The 18,685-nt window shown below is 58.6% G+C and overlaps 1 long non-coding RNA gene across 1 annotated transcript; it reads right to left on the minus strand.

Moving 5' to 3' along the window:
* Positions 1-12,628: 12,628 nt before the first annotated feature.
* Positions 12,629-18,499, minus strand: LOC138921568 (uncharacterized). Its single transcript, XR_011434228.1, has 5 exons — positions 18,331-18,499; positions 15,195-17,978; positions 14,887-14,979; positions 14,379-14,463; positions 12,629-14,130 (listed from the first exon to the last, which is right to left on the minus strand). It is a non-coding gene; the product is annotated as an uncharacterized lncRNA (long non-coding RNA).
* Positions 18,500-18,685: the final 186 nt, after the last annotated feature.

Below are 18,685 nucleotides of genomic sequence, written 5' to 3' on the forward strand. Positions count from 1 at the left end.
TCCCCACCCCCAGGTGGAGGCCAGTGTGGCCCAGCTCTCCAACACCACTGGGCGGCGGCTGGAGCAGGGGAAGCTGGTGGGCAGTGGGGGCCAGCAGCGGAAGCGCCAGGAGCCCTGGAAAGCTGCAGGGTAGAAGGCAAGGGCAGGGCTGGGGGAGGGGACAGGAGAGGCCCAGCCCCTCCTCCGAGTCCCGGATCAACCTGCAGGCCATCCCAGACTGACCACCAGGTGGCAGCACAGGCTTTGCAGAGGAGCTGGGGGAGCTGGCAGGTGGAGGAAGGAGAAAGGGGCCCTTTGTGACATCTGGGGACAGCCTGGGGCTAGGGGAGCAGGGGAGGAGATGGAAGATGGGCTGGAGCTGGGTTCTGGTCTTGGACACCGGCAGGTTCTCCCTCCCCCTTGGCCCTCCCCCAGGTCTCTCGGGACAAATGCTGGACCCAGAAGCCCAGTTCCCGGACCTGGGAGAGGATGTCTCCTTCTCCAGGCCCCACCCCTCGCCGCCCTGTGGTCCTCAGTCTGGATAGACCCTCAGCCTGGGACCTTCAGCCTGGGTGGACTCTCAGCCTGGATGGACCCTCAGCCTGGATGGACCCTCAGCCTGGGACCCTCAGCCTGGGTGGACCCTCAGCCTGGGTGGACCCTCAGCCTGGGTGGACTCTCAGCCTATGATCTTCTGGAGGTCAGGGGTCAGGCTGTGGGTTTCACTGGGAGGACCCTCATGGTGGAGGTTGGGGGGACACCCCTGAGGGTCTGGGTGTCCTGCAGGGCCTGTGGGTGAGGAAGCAGCTGCATGGTCCCTGGGTGGGCTCAGTGGGCAAGACCAGCGGGGCCAGCCTGGCGCCGTCTTCCCTCTCCTGCTGCTCCCTGGGCCCGCAGGGCCTCCTTACGGCCCGTCCTCAGCACCTCTCTCTGGCACCTTCCATCCTGGATCCTGGGCAGAATCTGGACTTCCTCTTCTCCCTGTGCTGGACACCGGGGAGGACAGGGTGGAGCAGAGGCGAGGCCAAGGCTACAGACCCTCCTCTCTTCTTCCCTGGTCCGAAGCTGGGGGTCTCCTTGAGGGTCAAGGAGTGGTGCCAGGGGCACGGCCAGATGTCCTGGAGAGGACTGCAAGGGACAGGGCTCAGCCTTGGCTAAGGAAGAGCGCACAGAGCTGGCGACAGAGGAAACCGAGGCCGGGCCGGGCCTAACCAGCAGCACAGGCGTGGAGCCGGCGTGGGGCTGCCTGACGAGCGTCCTCCCCGGAGGATGGATTGGGGGTCCTCTCCCTCCATCCTGGCCCACCCTAGCCCATGGAGCTGGTGGGGGGGCCAGGAGGGAGGCACCTCAGGGGCGCGGCCTCGCTGCTGAAAGCTCTGTGGTTCTCCGAGGACAGGGTGTCCTGGGTGAGGTGGCTGGGACGTGGGGCGCAGGCTGGGCACGGGCTCAGGGAGGGTGGGGTCCCCGAGGGCAGAAGCAGGTACTTCTCGCCGGTCGGTCGTTGGCTCTGATGCTGCAGGAGCAGCCTGGCTAGAAGCCACCAGCATGCACGCAGCTTGGGGAGGGCTGGTCCAGCGTAGTGGTCTCCTCACCGCCCTGGGCTGCGCCTGCCTGCTCCGTCCTCCCCACAAAGCCCCAGACCCTAGAGCCAGTCCCAGCCCTGCCAGTCTCCACCCCCTCCCCACAGTTCTCTATGGGGGGCTCTCCTCCCTGTGTGCCCCCTCCCCCGGCCCAGGAAACCCAGCCCTGTCGTCTGTGCCCCTCACCCCCTCTTCCCCACTCCTTAAACAGTTCCCACATCCAGGGTTAGGAGCTCGTGGGCGCCTCACTGCTCACGGCTGGACTGCGGAGGAGATGCACAAGTAAATGCGTAGTGAAGCAGGAGGCACCCCCCACCCCACCATGCCTCGAGCTGCATCCCTGCTCAGAGGGGGTCTCGTGGTGTGGCTGGGGAGCATGTCTCCCATCCACAGGGTGGTGGCCTTGGGGAGCTTCCAGCTAGCACTTCGTGCCCAGCGCAGCTCTGCTCTCCTGTCCCATCTCTGCGGGCATCCTCAGCCAGGACAGCTCACTTGTAGCCTAAAACCCGGAATAAGCGCATGTGGGGAGCAGGATGCACCAGGCAGAGCAGCCACCGGCAGAACTGGGCGGAGGCCGGGCTGCAGCTCCTGGGGCAGCAGGACCCTGGACGGCACTAAGACGGCCCCCGGAGGCCCAGGCGGGCCCCTCCCTCTGCTGCTTGGCTTGCCGGGCGAGAGGAAAGGCCCCCAGTTCTGCTGAGCTTACCACTTTCAAACTCCTTCCTGAGGTTTTTTTTTTTAATGATTAGGGAGTTGGTCCACGTTGGCTCATCCTGGCAGCATCACAGGCATTGCCAAACTCTCGGAACCGCCCGTGGGGCTGGGGCCTGCCTGGGGCGCTCTGCTCCTCCTCTGGTGGGTCCGACAATGCTGGCCTTCCTCCTGGAGCTGGGGGAGGCCGGGCTTGTTCACGTTCCCAGATGGCAGGGGCCAGTCAGGCCGCCTCCTGGGAGTTACGAGAGGTCAGGGAGGTCAGGGGATGGGTTCGGCCCAGGGAGCTGGGGTACGGGAGCTCTCACCTGCTACAGGTGCAAAAGGTGTGGCTTTGTTGTTTCTTGGAGGCTGCGGCCAGTGGATCAACCCTCCCCCAGGCCTGGCCTCGCCCTGGGAGCTGTCCCCCAGGAGCCCTCCTATTCCAGAGTCAGGAAAGCCTGCCCCTTCCCCACCAGGGCCAGGCCCAGGATCTAGGCTCTGGACCCCCTGGAAGAGTGCACTAGGTGCATGGAACCCTCACTGCGGGACATCCCCCAACCCCCTGCCTGGGGGGCGCAGCAACCCTGGGGACAGCCTGCAGCTCCGTGGCAGCGGCCCTGCCCCCCAACCCCCCAGCTACGTCATCGGAGCTGTCTGCGCTTGCACCTGGCTTCCCAAGCTATGAGACACGGCTCCCGGCCTGCCTCCCCACGCCGCTGGCGGCTCACACCCTGTCATCTGGGGTGGCCGCAGCATCCTGGGGTGTTCCCCAGAGCCCCTCTCAGCAAGGCGCCCCTGACGGCCCCCAACTACCCCAGTGGGCGGTGGGCCTGGGACCCAGCCCTCTGGAGAAGGGAGACCAGCTGGTGGCCTGTAGGAAAACGGAGCTGCAGTGGACAAATCCTCCTTCTCCAACTCAGGGACCGATTCTCCCAGCCTCACCCGGGCTCTGTAAGGGGCTGAGGAGCGGAAAAGGACCAAGAGTGGGTGAGCCTCGACCTGGCCGGGTGCAGGTCTCGGTGTGGCCTGTGAATGGGAGCGCGGCCTGTGCGGGGCAGATTCTGGTAAAAATGTGTGCACAGATGGGTGTGTAGGGCCTCGGCTTCTGGACAGAGAATTGGCCTCTCAGGGCCCTGCTCTGAGGAGGAGTAGCACCCACTTCCCAGTGCTGTCCTGACTCTCAGGCTGCTGTCGCACCTGTCTGCTGGCCCAGCTCACAGCGTCCTCCGTCTGAGTCTGTCACAGCGACGATTTTTTTCCTTTTAGCTGTTGAGTCTGTTTTACATACAGTCAAACGCAGACCTCAAGTGCCTGTACAATGTGTACACATCAAGACACAGTGCAGCCCTCCCCACCCCCACTGATCTGCGCTGTGAACGGTCACCTGCGGGCGCCACCTGTGTCCTAGTCACCTGTGTCCCTCTAGCACTCAGCACTAGGTGCCAGTTCGTACGTGGGAAGCTTTTTCTTGACTAACCTGCCTTCCCCGGACGCAGGGTCCCTCACACTCTCTCCCCCGTGGAGGGGGCCTTGGATGCCCAGGGTGTGTCCAGAGACAGCCCCACTGAGTCGTCGGGTCCAGGCTGAATCCGCTCTGTGGTCCTGCCCCTGAGCTCTGCCCGCAGCTCCCAGCTCCCCTCTCCACTGGCACAGAGGCTTCCTGGGCCCCTGACCCAGGGAGGCGGGGAGCCGAGGGTCCTGGCCATCCCCGGGGTGCTGAGAGCTGAGGCTCGGTTTGAGCGCTGCCCCGGGAGGCCAGCCTGCTCTGGCCTGGGAGCGGCTCTGGGGGTCTGACCCCGCCTGTCACAGCCTCCCGTCCAGGGCTGGGGCTCGCCCACGGGCAGCCACGAGCGCTCTGTCTTCAGGGCTGGGCCCTGCACCTCCTTCTCGCTATGCCTGGGGCGAGGCCTCCGTTTCTCTACCACATGAGGGGGCGATAAAGAAGGGCCTTCAAATTTGGGGGGCGTGCACCAGAAATGTCTTTACAAACAATGATATTTGAAACCTTAATACTTAAAATAGAGAAAAGTGGAGCCACTCAGGCAGAATGAGGCATGAGGGGCCCAGAGCCCCACCCACCAGGACCAATGCTCTCCCCTTCCCCCAGGAGCTCCAGGGGCCCCAGCAAGATGCTTGGCTTCCATGACACGTGCTCCGAAGTCCCTGGTGATGGGGCCTGCTCCAGAGAGAGGTGTGTGGCCCCCAGACTCCTCCAGTCACCCCGAGATACCCCCTGACCGTGACGGGGGAGGTGAGGGTAGGCAGGCTGTCCCTTGCGGGGGGATCTCCTAGCAGAAAAGAAGGAGAGGAAGTGACCAGCTATTGACTGAGCACTCACTGATATACTGGAAGCCTTTATCCCCAAGACTATCCCACAAGTGGGTTGTTACAACTCCCTCATACAGATGACAATTTGGCTCAGAGAGTTGAGAGGACTCTGCCCAGGATCACACCCCTGGCTCCCTCCAGGAACGGCAGGTCACAGTGAGGAGTCCAGCATGTGGGAGAATCTCCAACCAGACGGGTGCCTCTGCTGTGTTGGGAGATTTATGTCATCCAATAGTCACTCAACAAACACCCCAGGCATGAAGCAGAGAGTCTGTGTCATGGCAGGAAAGGGGTAGTCTTTGCCCAGAGACTGCTGTCACCAGGAAGCCTGACCTTTCCTTAGGACAGCAGGAGGTGGGAACTCAGTGTCTTTCAGGCCTCTGTGACCAAGCAGACCTGCTCCCCTGGGCTGGCCTGAGGGTGGCTGTGGAGGGGTGGGGCCCGGCGCTGGTGGACCCAGGACCTCGTGAGGGGCAGGTGGGAAGCAGAGTGCTGGATTCTGAGCCCAGGGGCAGCCCGGGCAGGACAGGTCAGGAGGAGAGGGGCTGCTCAGGCTTCCTGGGGGGCTGGTTCTCCAGCTCTTTGCAGACCAGCAGGAACCCTCACGACCACCAAGAAAGTGTGCTGCTCTCTGAGGCGGGAGCCTGGGGAGGGCAGGGGCTGATCCAGCCCGCTTACCACGCTCCCCTGCACCTGTCGCTAGGCTGTCCCAGTAAATACGCGCTCAGTGAAGATGTGGGGAGGAGATTTGTGTCCCGTGTCCCCAAATTCCCCCCAGAGCCCAAGATCCAGAGAGGCCTTTTCTCTGTCCCTTGCCCCCGGTGGGGGACCTGCTGAGAGCAGAGCCAGCAGCAACGGGCTGGAGGCCTCACAGGTAGCCTAGAGCTGCCCCTGCGGTGGGGAACCGGCCCGGGGCGCTGGGGTGGGAGGAACATGGCGGGGATGGTGATGGGCTGGGGGCCCGAGGGGGCGGGAGGGGGTCGCCTGCAGGAAACCTGGTGGAGGTCAGAGGAGGAGCTCACGGGTGTGGAAGGAAGGGAGGAAGGAGAGAGGGAGGGAAGGTGGGAAGGAAGGAAAGAGGGAAGGAAAGCATATGTTATTGTTTCCTGTCCACACCAGTCTCCCGCCGTGAGACCCTTGGTGTCTCTGTCTTGACAAGCTGTGCCGTTCGATACCACCCGCGGCCTCAGAGCACAGGTTTCAAACACCTCATATCAGAAATAATTTAAAACGTCTCAGTCATGTTTACATTTATTACGTATTGAAATGACAATATTTTGGATATATTAGGTTAAGTAAAATACGTTATTAAAGTTAATTTCACCCGTTTCTTTTTACTTTCTTAAGTACTATGGCTAGAAAATTTAAATGACATGCGCGGTTCACGGGACGTTGGCTGGGCACCATGATCTGAGTGAGTCTCTGGTTGGTTCTCTGCCCGCTCTGGATCCCAGGCTCTGCCTATTGCGCAGCCCAGCCCTGCCACCGGGACTGGCTGACCTCTGGGCCTGTGCGTGGGGTCAGGTGGTCAGAGGCCTGGGGGTTGTGCTCGACTCGCAGCCCCTCAATGCAAGTGAAGGAACGGCCCAGGGAGGACCCCTGACCGCCCGAGGGCCCCGGCCTGAGCCCAGATCTGAGTCGGGATCAGCGAAGGAACTCGGCAAACACGACACACAGGCAGGGCTGACCTTGTCAGGCACCCGCCGTGGGTCAGGCACGACCTCTGCGCAAACCCATGTGATCCGAGCGGTAGATGTGTGGGGCGGACAGCATCAGCTCTATGTCTGGGGAAACTGAGGCTCTTGGAGATTGAGGAGCTCAGCCCGGGTCACAGGGCTCCTCAGTGTCAGAGCCGTGATTTAAATAAAATTTATTGGACTTCAAAACCTCTCCTTTTCACCTCCAGCTTGTCCATGAGGAGGCTTCAGCCTGGAGGCAGGGGTGGGGTTCAGGAACTCCTTCCATAGGGAGGGAAGGGATGCGTTTCAAACGGGGGACAGGACCCACATTCTCAGAAGGCATTCTGAGTCCCTCCACGTGTCTGGTCCACGCGTCACTCCCTGCCATCTACGGCGGGAAGGGCCACCCGGGTTCGCCAAGGCCGCCCAGGGGTGCACAGTGCGGCTGCGCTTTGAGGCCAGGACTCCCGGACCGTGACACTTCCGCCATTCAGGTGATGACCTGTTTCAACGGGGCTGGAGAAGCCTGGATTCCCAGGGCAGCCGCTCGAAACTGGGCCCTCGAGCTGTGGGTCCCAAGGCCCTGGGCTCTGGGGCCGATGAGGAGGACAGACCATTTTATTGCCACCTGCTCTGTAATTAATGACTTAACGACCTTTTGAGAGGCAAAAGGAGCCCTTGACAGCCTCTCAGGGCATGACCCCGAGGAGAGCTGAGTCTGCGTGCCCTGTGGACTCGGGTGGGCGTACTCACTGCCAGGACCTGCTCTGCTCTCCCATCTTCGTGGCTCCTCCTCTCTTGGGCCTGGGGATCACCATGGGGGACCTGTGGCCGAAAGCAGACACCTCCCGCTGCAGCTGGGGCTGGCGCTGGCACTCAGGATGCTGTCTGCCGTGGCGAGGGATGGCACCGATCCTAGGTCCCTCCTGTCCAGCCTGAAGGCCATTACACCCCGGCTCTGAGGGCCCTCCCTGCTGGGTTCACGCACAGTCACAAGGTCCTTCCTGGGACACACTCCCCTCGGGGGCCTGCCCCAGAGGCCGGGTCCAGGCACAGCTGGTCAGCTTCCAAGCTGCACTTGAGCTCTGCCCTTGCTTTGTGCCTGGTCTGCGGTGTCCTCCCCCACTTTCCGTCTCTGGGCTCAGTGTCGTCATCCACAGGATGGAGATGGTCCTTCCCGCTCCACGGACTGAGGAAGGTTAAGTAAGGTCATCCATGAAATGCCGGGCAAGCCGGTGCTCTCCACACCTGCCGGTTCTCCAAGGTCAGCTCCCACCCCATCTTCTCCTCCGGGAGAGCCCCCCACCCCCATCCTCAGAGAGGTAGCCTGCGCTCACTGGGGAGGGGGCAGCGTATCCATCCCCCAACAGCCCATGGGCCCACCCTTCCGCTCTAGGACTGATTTTTGGCCACACTCCCTTTAACCTTTCCAAGTAGCGATTTTGACGATTTTTTATCAAAATGGTACATGATTATTACAAAAATTCAGACAGCACAGAAGTCTGCAAAGTAGAAAGCGATGAATCACCCCAGCTCCCACCACCCAGAAATAAGCAACCTAGATACGGGTTGACCGTTGGCCCTGACCTGTCTGTAAGCATAAATACAGATGGACTGGTAGGCGGACGATAGATAAACAGAAATAGCTGTAAAAGAATGGGATCATATGTCACATGCTTTTAAAACATGAAAAAGTTAAGTTTGTTTGTACTTACATATAACAGAAAAAACTGAAGGCGTTATTCTACCTTGGATAAATTTTTCTCAACCACAGAGGCAGCTGTACCTCTAAGATCCCCCTACAGATAAGAAGATTAATTATTTTTGAAAATCAGAGGTGACATTTGTCGTAGACGGACGGCTGAGCCCTCGAGAGAACGGGCAGAAGTCTGAGGAGAACCTGAGTTCTTCCTCCTGGAAGGACTTCTTTCCTCTGCCTGGAAGCCTGAAAATTGCTCTATGCTTTGAAGTTCAGTAACTTAAACAGGCTGCGTTTCAGAGATGCTCTCTCTGTCTGTGTCTTGCTGGTTTGCCACATGCCCTTCCCATCAGTAAATTCAGCCCTTCCTTTATTTAAGGGAAAATGCTTCTGTGCAGAATCCATAAATATCTTTTCTGCTTCCTTTGTGTGGTTCTCTACTTTAGGGATGTTAATCATTCTTGTATTCGCTGATCTTTGCTTATTTTCGTTTTGTCCTCCAAACCCATTATCTTCTCTCTAATTGCTTTTCTCTCTCTTTTTCTCAGCATCAGGATGATTTCAAGCCTTTTCTTGGTGGCGTTCTATTTTTATTCTTGTTTGTTGTTGCTCCTAAATTATTTGTTAGATAAGGAACTGTATTTAGTTCTCAATTTGTTTTCCTAACCTGCAATCTCTTTCCATCTCCTTCCGTGTTGTTATGTCTGGTCGTTGAGTTCACATTGTATCAACATACTCTCTCAAACAAGAAACACCAGTGAGGACTTTGTTTCTGTTTCCACTTTAGCTTTTCTTCCAGACTGGATTCTTCACCACGATTTTTCATGCCGTGGCCCTTCCTTCCCGTCTCCCTGCCCCCAGAGCAGATTCTCATAGTTGCTGTGCTATTTCTTTTTTGTGTTGCTCATGCTAATGTGAGCAGCTGTCCACACCCTCTGTTAGCTCCGATATAACGCCGATGAATCACTTCCATCTCGTAGTGTTCCCTGGGTTGCCTCATGCATGGAAATCTTGCCCTCGTGCCTGCAGCATCCCAGAGACAAGGACCACGCTTCCTTCTTCTCCAGTCCCTGGGACGCTGCTGGACACAGCTGGACGCCTGAGTCTGACCAGAAGGATGCGGAGTTGGGGCTGTTTTAAGCTTTCAAGTCCTGAAACACTTTTTTTTTTTTTATAATTACAGAGGATTCTCCACAGCAGTTCTGGGAGCTTCGTGAGGACAAAACAAGAGAAGATGTGTTTAAATTACTAGAGAAACTGAGCTCACTCAAAAAATATCACTTGCGAAATTCCAAGAGTTTGCCTGCCACTAACTAGTTTTAAAGGAGCAAAAACCTTGGGGTAATTTCAGTGGGGGAGGGGGTTTGGTTTATCCCATCCTCTCGGGGTTCAGAGCTGCACACCTCACATCCGCCCTGTCGGGAAAAGCGATCTTGAATAACTCCAACAAACACCACTGTTTCTTGCAAACCTACTCAGTGCCCGGCTCTTCACACTGGTCCTCTCAAAACCATCCTACAAGGCAGTTCTCACGCATCTCCTCTTGTAGACGAGGAAACGGAAGTTGAGAAGAGGTAGGTGACTAGCCTAGCACAAGGGAATTTCAGAAATAGGGACACCAGCCCTCCCCACCCGGCCCCCAGGCCTATGCACAGCCCCCACCCGCCTGCCAGGTCGGCCTTCAGGAAGCGTGGGTGGGGTCGGAAGAGGCGAGGGAAATAGGATGCGCTCGGAAGACAGCAGCCCAGACAGTGCTGGAGGTAATGGGAGCAAAAAGGATGAGAGGACGGAGTTAGGAGGGAGAGAAGGGTCTGGGTGCACGCCCGGGAGGCCTGAGAGCAGGGGCCTGAGCAGACGTTTGCACTCCTGTGTTCACAGCAGCCGAAAAGCAGAAGTGACCCCCAGGGTCTGCTGATGGAAAAATAGACAAACACAATGTGGTCTAGACCTACAGTGGAATAGTATTCAGCCTTGAAAAGGAAGGAAATTCTGACACGTGCTACAGATGGATGAACCGGGAAGACGTGCTCGGTGAAGTAAGCCAGACACAAAAGGACAAACAGCATGTGACTCTGCTTATAAGACCCAGAGTAGTCCAATTCGTAGAGACAGAAGGTAGAATGTGGTTGTCAGGGGACAGAGGGAGGGGGAACAGGGACTTATGTTTTTAATAGGTACAGGGTTTCTCTTTGGGAAGATGAAACAGTCCTGGAGGTGGATGGTGGTGATGGTGGCACAGTGATTCGATGCACTTGATGCCATGGAAGTGTGCACTCAAAAATGGTTAAAATGGTAAATTTTATGTTTGGCGTATTTTATCACAATTTTTAGGCCACACAAGGAAAGTTTGCTAGATCTGGAGTTTCTTTGAAAATTCTGATTCCTAGGATTCACCCCAGACTTGAGTGGGTTCCTAAAATGCACCTTTTCAAAGCAGTAGCACCAGGCGATCCTTACGCTCTGCAATTGAAGAACCCTCGGCTAAAGAAGAGGCCTGACGGGTGGCAGGAGACCCGGCTGGAGGAGTGTGTGGAAACGACCATCCTCCCGAGGTCGGGGGGCTGTGCCCAGGAGCCTTGGGGAGCCTGCCTCATCTCACTCTTGCTGCTGGTCCTGGGCCCTCTCCTGGGCAGCCTGCCCTCTCTGGTAGATGCCCATCTTCCCTGCATTGACCGTGGGCTCCAGGCAGGCAGGGGAGAGCTAAGCCACCTCTGCTTTGTGCACAGGCCACCTGGTTCTTCCCGTCACCGTCAGACTCCTCTGTACGTGACCCTCCCCCGTCTGGTTCCCAGGATGATCCATTAGTCACAGAGCCGTGTCCACAGGGAAGTGTCTGCAGCGAGCACCTGGGACAGGGTGGACACTGGCTGGCAGCCAGGAGGGCCGTGCGCGATCATGTGAGCCCACGCGCAGAGCGTCACCTGCTCATGGAGGTGCTGTCATCATTGTTTTCCTTCCCCACGGCCCAGGCCCCTCCCCTGCTCAAAACATACCCTCATTAGTTATCATGTATCCCAAACAGGAGGCTGCCCCAGGCCCCTGGGCAGCCTGGCATCAGGGATGGGACATCCGTGGGGACTCTCACGGCCTCTCCTGTCTCTGCTCTCTTGGGCTCTGCTTTGCTCTCTTTTTTCGTGTCTCTCTCTATGCCCTGGGTTCTCTGTCTGTCAGTCAACGTGGGTAAAAATGGGGCCGCCCCCGAGGGGCTTGCTCTCGTGTGGTTCCAGTTCTGTTTTCAGGGTCACGATGTTCTGAGCAGTTGAGGTAAGGCTGGAGCGGTCAACCACGGCCTGGGGCAGGGCCACACCATAGGAACGGGGCTCCTGGCGCCCCGCTGCTGCTATATCCGCGTAAACTGGAAAGAAGGGTCGTTCTCAAAAAAGACCCCAATATGCTTTCATGGCTCCCGGATACCAGTGTGCACATTCCTTTGTGTGGCACCTAAGACCTGTTCAACCTCTGTGCCAGCTGCCTCCTCGCCCACCACCCAGATCTCCCCACACTGCTCCCACGTGCCTCTCTCTGCACAGGATCTTTCTGCCCAGGAGAGGCAGAACTGGAGGGAACAGTGTGGGCCACAAACCAGCCCTGGGGATCCGGTTCCCAGCTCGTTCCTCTAGCCTGGGTCCCTACGAGCTTTCTGCACCTTGCGGTTGCTGGCTTTCAAATTTCTTCTGACGCAATCCAGGCTTCTTTCTTCCTTTCCCTGCCATTCTCATGTGATTAGATTAATCCAGGGGAGGGATATAGCAAAGGGGGTGATGTCAGGAAGCTTCTGCCAGACGGGAGGAGGAAGGAGAAAACCCTTGTGTGGGCTGGGAGAGGGGGCAGAAAAGGCAGGGGAGATGGGAGGGTCCTGGCCTACCCCCTTCCCCACAGGGCTCCAGACAGGGCAGAGAGGAAAGTGTAAAGTAGGGGTGGGAACGCCCAGAGAGGTTTGCTGGGGTTCTTGCTCCCAGCTTCTTAGCACGGGGACCTAGAAAACTGCAAGCCCCTCAGAGAAGTCCAACGGTTCACATCAGAAAGGGACAGAGCAGCAGATTACGAATGACCATGGGAACCCTCTAGAGAGGTGATCCTGCCATCGTGCCCCATGGCCCCCACGGCCTTCATGGGGCTTGTGGGGCATCCTGAAGTCCTGCGGGCCCCTGAGGAAGCTGGGAAGGAGGCCAAGGGTGCGGACTGGCAGGTTTGCCAAGGAGCCACCGTTGGGCTGGGCACAGCAGCCAGAGGCTACAGGTGGCCCTTGCAGGCTGGCATAGAGTTTTTGTCATCACCGGGACTCAGGGCATCTTCAGGACCAGTGAGAGCTGAGATGGGGTCTGGCCACCAGGGGAGATGGCCACGTTCACTGGGAGCAAGCACAGGGCCTGGGCCCAGGCACGACAGAGGACCTGCATAGGGGCAGAGGGAAGTATGCAGACCCCACCCTCAATACCACGAGGGCTCCCGGGAGCCAGGCAGGAACAGCCCTGACCAGGAGTTTTAATTTTGAACTGGTCACTCACCCAATGACCTGTGATGAATACAAAAGCGACTGTTAGAAATAAGCTCCCAGTTACCGTAAGTGGGAAGGCTGGTTCATTTTCTGCTGTTGATCCCCTGCCCTCAACAGAATCAGAAAAGGGCAACTGTGAGTTCCATAGGATTGGGTACAGACAATAAGGTCATTTATCTTTTTTTGTTGGTTTTTTTTTTGCAGATTTAAGTATACTATGTAAACATCACCCATCTGCAGACCTACCCTTCATATGCAGAAGCTAAGAGACATCCCACTCATGGTCAGAGACCGCCGGAGGCCTGGAGTGTGGTGCAGAGTGCACCTGGGTCCCGACAGGCCTGGGCTGGGCATCGGGGTCCGCCTGGGCCCTCCTCTCCAGTGGCTGGGGCCCCGGCCTGCGGCAGGCTGCTGTGCTGTGGCTGGTTGGGGTGCGTAATGCCCATCCCATTGTCAGACTGATGATGACAGTGTCATCAGCGCAAATAGCAATTACGGTAATTGTCCTGTTCAGGCGTAACCAGACTCCAGTGCACGGCTGCGAGCGAGCTGACGCCCGGCAGCCTCTCCAGGGCTGCACACGGCCGTGTCTGCTGTCCCAGTGCCCACCTGCGCGTGGCTCCTGCTGTGGAGGGGGCGGGATGCTGGGGGTGGGGGTGGAGGAAAAGCCACTGTGGGCGGAAGACCCCTCCGTGTAGGCCCGGGAGCGGGTGGGAGCTCTGAGCCTGCCCCCCCCATCCAGCAGGCGCCAGGCCCTCACCGCTGGCTTACACCCACAAACCTCATCGCCATGGAGACTGACCGCGCTCCCGCCAAACCCCAAGCACCTTCAGGCAGCAGGTAGTTTCCCAAGGGAAACGAAACGCTGAACTGCTGGCCTCCCTCTTGCCCAAACCCCCAGCTCCAGGAGGCGGTGGCTGAGGTCTCGCTCACAGGCCCCCGGGCAGCTGCAGGTGGAGGCACACGCGCCCTCAGGGACGCGGCAGAGGAACTGGTGGTCCAGCCTCCAGGACAGTTGGAACATGGAGCAGCCTGGGCGGACCTTGGGGACCAAGTGGCCCTTACATCACGACCTGGCAGGTTGGACTCCAGGATGAGAGGGGAAAGAAGAGCGGCAGCCTCCCCCGACCGTTCGCACCCTGTAAACGGGACAATGGTCAGGAGGAAGAATGCGACCGGGTGTCTCCCGTGTGCGGGCTCTTCCCGCTGCTGTTTCCCTCGATGATTGCGTTTGATTTATCTTCACAGCTAGCCCGTGAGGTAGCACCATCGTCCCCACTTTACAGGCTCCGAGAAAGGAGGTGTTCACCTAAGACATCCTTAGCTGGTGAGAGGAGCTAGAACTTGGTCCTAAACCAAGTCCTTTGGCTTCAAATACCGCCGCTCAATCATATTCTTGGTCATCTTTTTACAGAAATACATAATTGTACAGGACTTCACAGCTTACAAAGCGCCCTGATACAAAACAAGGGAATTTGTTCTTCAAACGGCACCCCAGGGATGGTGGTGGCAATGACACGATGGCATTTCACAGGTGGCGGTTGGGTGACTCTCTGCTCCGAGTGTGGGCTGAGGACCGGCAGCAACGGCACCAGCTTGCTGCTGGTTGCAAAGGCAGAGTTGTGGGCCCGGCCCCAGGCCCGCTGCATCGGAATCTGCATTTTATTGAGGTTCCTGGGTGAGTGGATACCCATGAAGATTTGAGAAGTACTGTCTTACAGCCTCCACTCCCCCCCAACCACCATTTTACATTTCTGGGAAGCTGAAACCCAGAGAGGGCAAATGATTGTGCAAAGTCACACAGCAAATTGGTGGCCAGGCCAGGCCCAGAGCTCTGCTCTGTACCGGGTGGAGTGAGGAACCAAGGTCTCCCAGGGCAGGGCTCCTTCCACCTCAGGACCCATGGTCTTGTGCCCACTCACCTCCCGCTGCTCCTTAAGCTGGGCAGGCTGGCTGAGCCCCCTTCTGACCACCTCCAAGAAGGTACGGCAAATCCAAAGGACATTTCTGGGGAAAAAAAAAAATACAACAAACAAACAAAAAGAAAAAACTAAGCCTCCTGTTGAATCCTGGAAGACCCGACCAATGAGGGAGATAGATGGACCTTCAGAATCCAGTTCTAGGCCAGTAGCGCTGATGGATAACCCGACCAGAGCCCTGGGCTGGTTCCCTTCCTCGACAGTCCCTCAGTTTACCCGTCTGAAAAGGGAATATGGGGGGGCCTCCCAAGGCTGCTAAAACTGCCCTGGTTTTCAGAATGAAAGGCCCCATAGAAAGACAAGGTCCTATTATGTTTCACGGTGGCTGTGCCGCGTCGACTGCCTGAGGACATACCATTAAGTGGAGCAGTATGGAATGATGCCCCACCAGGGCCGAGAGCCTGGCGGTTATTAGCTGCTGGGCCCCTCGGACTTCCTGGCAGAGGCATACCTGGCTCCATAAATGCCTCCTGCCGGAGGGGTGACGTCTCCTAAGGCCGAGTCACCTTTCCCAGAGCTGTTGGAGCATCATTCTTTTCTCGGTCTGGAGCGAAACCAAACCAAAGGGAGGGTGGCAAAGGAGGAGGGGCTGAGGGTGAGAGGCTGGCTGTCCGGGGCCAGGCGGGAGCCGGCTGGCCCTTGGGTGGTGCCATCGCGGAGGGGCTGTGTCATTCCGGGGCCCCCGGGCCCGTCCCGGCTCTCACACCCCCACCCCGGCCACGTGCTAAGTGGGTTCATTGAGCAGCTGACAGCTCATACCAGGTGACTGGGAGAGTTTCGGAGTCACAGTCTCTGTTTCCCAGGGTGGCCACACAAATGACCACGAACTCGGTGTCTTAACCACACAAAGTTATGCTCTCACAGTTCCGGAGGCCAGAGATCCAGAATCAAGGCGGTTCCTTCCGGAGGCTCTGCGAGAGAATCCATCCCATGCTCATTCCAGCTCCCAGCATCCTGGGCTGGAGGCAGCATCTCTATCGTCTCTCCCTCCATCTTCACATGGCCTTGTCTTCTGTGTCCCCAATCTGCCCCTGTCTGTCTCCTGGAAGGACACTTGCCATGGGATTCAGGGCCCACCCTAAATCCAGGATGACCTCATCTTGAGATCTGTCACTTAATTCCACCTGCAAGGACCCTTTTCCCGAACGAGGGCACATTCACAGGTCCCGGGCGTTAGAACATGGACATACCTCTTTTGGGGGAGGCCACCATTCACCCTGCCACAGCATACCCCGAAGACCGTGCATTCCAGCATCTCTCCACCCCAGACATGTCTTGTGTGCACGTGGTGTGGAGGAGAAGCACCTGACTCGGATTTGTAGGATGAAACTCTGAGACAGCTCTGCCACTAACCAGCGGTGACTTTGGGCAAGTCACACAGCCTCTCTGAGCCTCAGTCTCCCCGTCCTTACAATAGGGGTCATAACGGGGCAAGCACTTCCCTCGGGGAATTGATGGGCACAACCCAAGAGATAAAGGACAGGAGACTACTTGGCAGACTGTAAAGAACGACGTCGATGTGAAACGTTGTCCTGCCTCTACGCACACAAAGGAGGAAGTGGAGGCAGGCATCACCCACGCCAGCAAGCCATCCAAAGGGCACCCACTCTTCCGAGGGTCGTGGCACGACTTCCCTTCACAGCACTAAGAGCAGAGCCCTTTGTCCTGGACCACAGCCCTGCCTTCCACAGTTCTGGGGTCTCCAGAGTTCCCTGGTTCCTAAGAGGCCTCCAGATTCTGTCTGCTGTCCCGTGGCCCCGCTGCCCAGCGCCCTCCTCACCGCAGCCTGCGTTCCGGAGCTGGGCTGGAGCTGAGAGCGGTGCAGCAGGCATCTCTGGCTTATGCTGAGGTTCAGAAGTTGCCGGGGGGCGTCCTGAGCTGACCCTTCTTGCTGCCAAATGCCAGTGATTCCTGCTTGGCTGACCAGTTTCCAAGACAGTGGGGTGGGGGACAGAATCTAAGATAGAGGCCACCTGGGTCTTCCTTGGAGCAGGAGGGGCTGCCAAGGGCCAGGAATAGCAGATGCAAAGTGGGTTTGGAGGCCCCGCTGGAAAGGAGGGAAGTCAGCAGTTTCCCCCAGCGCTCCAGGACCCAGGCCTGTCCGCCCTGCTCCCTCAGCAGCTGCCACGGCCAGTGGACAGCCAAGACAGGGGATGGCTGGAGGGTCAAGGTGCCATGGAAACCCCCAATTCCTTGAGCCTCTTTGTCAAAATGGGCCCAGGTCCAGCCCCAGCCCAGTAGGGCCTGAAGTGGAGGCCTCTGGCGTGATGGTAGGGCCTGAAAAGCGGGTGGGGGGAGGTGGGAGAAGAAAGATGCCGAAGGGGGCGTCTGGTCTCAGGGATGTTGTCAGAGAACATGCAGATGGAATGTCGATGGACAGGATGAGCAGTCACCCAGTCAGTGCGCTCCCCGGGGCCCTGGAGCAAGCCTGCAGGTGAGGCCAAGAGCTCACCGTGCACCGGGGGAAGCGCCATGTGCTAAGTGGCAGAGAGGAACAATTACCCTAAGGGTTGGGGGAGCTCAGGGCATCTGGGGGCCTGTGCAGGAGGAGGGAGCATTAGACCTGGGCCAGGATGGGATCTGACAGGCGGAGATGGAGCAGCAGCCCTGCCAGCCAGAGGGGGTCACACCTGACCGTCTTGGCTCCCTGCTTAGGCCCAGCCGGTGGGAGCAGCCTGAAGCCCAGAGCCCCACAGAGCACAGATCTGGGAGATGCCAGGCCCACTGCTTGTTACTGGCCTGCCAAGAAGGCACCTGGGCCGGGCTGTCCGAAGGAGGCCCTGGCATGGAGATGGGGCAACGCAGACGGCAAGTTCTGCCACTCAGCAGGTTTCTTAGCGTCCTGGCTCCTCATCGGTGCCCAGCCGTGGCCTGGCAGGCTGCCGGCCCAGCAGCTCTGAGCAGAAACACCACCGGGGTGCCAGCTGCCCTGGGTGTGGCTGCCCTGTCTGCAGGCGGGGGCGGGTGACTCATCAAATTACCATCGAGGCCGTGCAGGGCTGGGGTTGGGGCTGGGCAGGTGACTGTGAGACAGAGCACAGGGGCCCGCTCGGCTCTTTGGGCGCACCCCCCAGGCTCCTGCCAGCTCTGCGGCTCGGCTCCCATGGCCCTTCCCTGGGCCCTGCTCCACCCCCGGGTGCTGGTGATCCTTCCAGCACGGGGCAGCGGGAGTGGCCCCTCCAGGACCGCCTCCGGGCTCCTCTCTTGCCTTGGCTTCCCTTTAAGTCTTGGGCTTGTCACCCAGCCCTCCACCCACAATCTCCTCCAAAGGGAGAGGGGCCCATGTCCCCATGGTGGGGGAGGCAGGACCCGGACACCCAGGCCTTCACAGGGCCACGTCCCCGTGCCACTCTGCACTCGGTTGCCTCTTGTGACAAATCAAGGGGCTGGACCAGATGGCCCCTAAGGTCCCCTCCACCTCTGAGGTTCTGAAGCGTCCAAGGGCAGTATCAACAGAGCCGCATTGTAGACAACAGTGACAACAGTGCTGGGCCAGGACAGGAGCAGAGGCGGAGGCCGTCAGAGAGAGGCTGCGAGCAGGACCTGGAAGGAGGCGGGAGGAACATCTGAGGCTCTGAGATGCAGGAGAGACACACGGAGGGGAACGGGGCCTGGATGACAGTGTAGAGAGGCAGGTGGAGGAGATGGCGGTTAGACGGGAGGCCAGGAGCAGCTGCTGGAGGAGGCAAGGAGTTCTGCTTATTATTAAGATTCCACAGTGTATCCAGCACTGTGCCAGACACTTAGTATATTTTTTAATATATTTATGGTTACAAGAACCCTGTGAGGTAGGTGTTACTCACTTAATATTACAAAGGAAGAAACTGAGGCACAGAGAGGTTAAGGGGCATGTTCAAGGGCACACAGCTAACAGTAGCAAAGCTGGAGAGCCAACCTGCTTGGTTCTCTCAAAGCCCCTGTTCTTGTTTTCCAGGCCGCGTCCCGGGGAAGGCCCTGGGGTCTGTGCTCCAGCGGCTTCTCGTCCCACAGGGAGCTGTCGGCGCCCCAGGATCCTGCAGCTGGGGCTCAGGCCCAGCCCTAGTCGCACCAGGGGTTTGCCAAACAGCACTGCTGGCAGAGGAGGGGCAGATGGAAGGGCAGGTCCGGGTACGCCAGCATCGTTGGAGCACAGAGCTGGAATCTGGGGTGGGCCGGGGGCGGGGCGCAGAGCACAGCCAGTGCTGACTGCAGCCGTTGGGACTGGGACGGGCTGGGGCACTGGTGTTATTCACCACTTGCCCTCGCTCCCT

This window comes from Equus caballus, chromosome 30 (assembly GCF_041296265.1).
Source record: "Equus caballus isolate H_3958 breed thoroughbred chromosome 30, TB-T2T, whole genome shotgun sequence".
Taxonomy (NCBI): Eukaryota; Metazoa; Chordata; class Mammalia; order Perissodactyla; family Equidae; genus Equus; species Equus caballus.